Raw genomic sequence first — 4,143 nt, forward strand, 5'->3', positions numbered from 1 at the left:
GCTGTGATCAAATATATTGTATAATTGCATAATTATAATTGTATGATTACATAAGATCTTCAAAAATATTATTTAAAATAAAACATAAATTCTCCTACCTTTTCATGATGGGGTAGAAGTGATTTCCTGTGAGTGCTTGGTGAGTCTATCTTGAACATTTTCTTCTGCTGACCTTTCCTTTCACCATATCCTGTACACTCCTCAAACCTTTCAACACCTCCAAGAGTCCTGTAATATGTGTGATATACAGAATCTGAATATTTTATGTGTATGCAAAAAAGAAACTATTCTCTGTTATAGAATTTAAGACTTAAAAACAAAACAAAACAAATGGGATGAAGAGGGCATAAATATCACAAAAAGGAAAGGAAAACCACCGACTAGAGTATAAGCCGACACAAGTATTTCTCAGCCTGCATCCCATCTGATGTAAAAGTTCCAGTTCTCCCTTCCACGTTTATATGTGAACTGATACTGCTATTGTTCTGGTCTTGTTTTGTAGCCACTCCTGAGAGAGAATGTTTTACCATAGACTTCCTGGGATTCTGGTTGTTAATATCTTTCTGTCAGTTGAGCAGAGGGCATGGGAGAGATTGGAGGGGAGGAAGGGGACAGGGAAAATAATGTAATACCTCTTCAATTAAGGACATATTTCAAAAAGCCCAGTTCTCAGAAAGTATTGCCTCTATTTTGTCCTTGTTATAAATCTCTGACTTGTCCTTTAGAGGATATCCCTAGTTCCTATATCACCAGCTACGTCTTTTCTTTTCTATGCAGTCATCCATTGCTTTCCATCATCTAGGACACAAGTCTTCAATGCGTCCTCCTCTAAGAGTCTAAATAGAAGCAAAATTTAACATAAATGCCACAGAAAGCCTCTGCTTGTGACAAGTCATCTAAATTATGTACTGGATTTGTTTCATCTTTCGCTGGATGACAACACATAAATGAACCATGAGTGAGCAGAATGTCTGAACTTTTTTTCTTAGGCGCTATGACAGATAAATAAATGTACATGATAGTTCACATACTGTTTTAAAGACTGATCCAAGGAAAGTTAAGAAAAAAAAAGCATTTAGGTGTCAAGATTAGCTAGATATTATAAAAATGTGTTAAAATGACTTTAAGAAGTTTTGCTTTTGTCTTTTTTTCAAAAGTAAAATTTATTTTGTTGCATGAGATCCTTTTGAGCAAGATGTCCATTAAGTACCAGATTGCAAGAGCAAAATCAGTTTTTTTCTAGATTATGGATGCCAATATTTTTGTCTTTTGTACACCGATGACAGACTGATCCTTGTTGGATACAAATTTAATTTAATTTATAAGACTAAAGAATCACAGCAATATATATATATATACATATATATATATATATATGTATATATATATATATGAGAGAGAGTGCACATGCTGCACAAGAGAGAGAGATCGAGATCTGTTTTTGACATGTATTGAAAGTATTACAAGGAAAAAAGTCATGCATGTGTGTTTGCAATAAGAGAAAGAAAAACATAGAATGCCAGTCTGAAATTCCAAGAGTGTTAACTGGAACTTCTTGTATGTCCTTTTCTCTCGGTCTGCTTTTGATATATTCTATCCGAGACGATTTCAGGAAGATCGTGATGCCTTGAGTATCCTAGTTAATTTTCCCATTCATGCATCTCAGGAGACAACATCTTGGACAAGTATTTATTCCTTTAAAGAACACTTCTCAACATGGAATAGACCTTGATGCCTGGTAGGGCACGGCAGCTGCAGAAGATGCACACTGAATAGTAGTGGGTGACTGATACCTTATGGTTGGCTTGAGCATTATGAGTACTCTGTGAGGCATCTTTGAGCCCTTGAAGGATATGCACACTGAATCACACACTGAATAGCAGTGGGTGACTGATACTTATGGTTGGCTTGAGCATTATGAGTACTCTGTGAGGCATCTTTGAGCTCTTGAAGGATTATTTAGGAATACCCTTTCAGAAACTGAGGCTCATGGCAGGGTGTAGAGGCAATGCTATTGTAGTTTCATTTTTCTGTATTGTCTGGTGGAGCTTTGAGATTTATTTTTGGTGGTACTAACAAAGTTCCAAGCTTATTAAAGGCAAGCTGCCTTTTCTTGGAACGAAATTTCAAGTAGAATACAAACTCTACAGTACTTTCATTAAGTATCATTGTCGAAAAAGACATTTCTTTTTCAAATAACTCAACTAATTTGCATCAAATTTGCATAAGTCATGCCATTTGTCAGAATGCCTCAATCTCAAATAATAGAAATGAACACTGGGTCCAGTTTATGAGACTGGACAGGGTAGGGTTTACACTGAGACCTTTAGTTGCCTGTGGATGGAAAATTTTTCTATATTTCTGCTACTGGGAGATTGGTACCTAGTACTGCTGCTTCTCCCAACTACACTCAGCAACTAAAACAGGGTCCTGCCTTTCTTTACCTTGGGAACCTTTCTGTTGATCGAAGAGACTAGAATTCGTTGTTGTTTTTTTTAAACTACACTTTCCATGCCAAGACTACTGATTAGCTTAACACTTTTGGCAAAGCCTTTGAAGTATTTTCCATATCATTCCATGTTGTGAATGAGAAATTCATCAATTCTTTGGCCTACAATACCATTGTCCACAAGCTATGATCGAGATTATTATCCTCTGGCTTGCTCCTCTACTCATTTAGAATATCACCAGTCATTTGGATCCCCAACTGAGGTTTTGTTCACCTAAGTGTTTCTTCAGATTAATGTTCCTCAAAATAAAAAGGTAGAGGAAAATATGGATATTTTAGGTTTTTGGTCTCTACACTCTCATTAACGCTTAGGGTGCACTCTGTGTGATGTTTCTGATGCTCTTAGCTCCAGTGTCCTGCTTTGAATAGCAAGACTTTTTACCCAGAATGCTCACTACTCACTTCTCTGATCATTTCCTTCTTTCTTTTGATTCCTTTTAAAAGACCATACACAAAACAGTTCAGGTATTTACTGAAATGAGGAGACAGTTGCCAAGTCAGAAGGCCAGGTCTTCCTAAGAACTAGACGTTCTCTGCTCCTTTTCCTTCAGTATGTCATCTTCCTTAGCGTATAACTGAGGCTTAGTAACACTTATCCTCTGTATAAAATCTTTCTGGATGCATGAGTGTTTATGCTACTATCAGAATGTGCCACTGGGCGTGTAGACAGTCATGCAGTCAAGAATGTAAGTCTATTCCAGGTGGAATGGGATAGGAATTGACACTTCCTATCAATGGGATCTGAGGAACTATGGCTCATACACTGCTCTTTTTCCCCTCAGATACCTCTGAAAAATGAAGAAAGTGCTTAAGTTGATAACTAAATTGAAATGATTCCTTGAATATTCTGCCATGATGATGGACTGAACCTCTGAAATGGTAAGCCAGCTCCAATTAAATACAGATATGGAAGCCATCACAGGATTCTGCTTAGTTGATTGCTCTGCATGGATTGTTCAGCCTGCATTTCTCTTTCATTGTTTGTTCACTTTACTTCCCAGTCATAGCCTCCCCTTCCTCTCTTCCCAGTGCAACCTTCACAAATCCCTCCTTCCATAACCCACTCCTTCCCGGAGAAAAAGGGAAGGCCTTCATGGGTATCACTCTGCTCTGGGACAAGTGGCAGCAGGATTAAGCACCTCATCTCCCACTGAGACCCATGCAGGCAGTCCAGCTAGGGTAAGGGGATCCAAGGCAGGCAATAGAGTCAGAGACAACCACTGCTCTAATTGTTAGGGATCCACATGAACACCCAGCTACATAACTGTTCCAATTTTTAGTGGTGTAAGTTCAGCCTCGGCAGGTAGTTTGGTTGGTTGTTCAGTCTCTGGGAGGCCCCGTGGGTACAGATTAGTTGACTCTGTAGGTCTTATTGTGACTTTGACCCCTCTGACTCACTTAATTGTATCCCATACTCTTTCATAAGACTCCCTGAGCTCTCTTCTGATGTTTGCCTGTGAGTCTCTGCCTCTGTTTCTATCCACTTCTGGATAGAAGACAGTTACTCTAGGTTCCCATGTGAAAGACATATTAATAGTGTCAGGAGTTGACCCATGAGATGGGTCTTAAGTTAGGCCAGTCATTGTTTGGTTCTCTCCTCTCTCTCTCTCTCTCTCTCTCTCTCTCTCTCTCTC

The sequence above is a fragment of the Mastomys coucha genome, unplaced genomic scaffold (assembly GCF_008632895.1).
Source record: "Mastomys coucha isolate ucsf_1 unplaced genomic scaffold, UCSF_Mcou_1 pScaffold6, whole genome shotgun sequence".
NCBI lineage: Eukaryota > Metazoa > Chordata > Mammalia > Rodentia > Muridae > Mastomys > Mastomys coucha.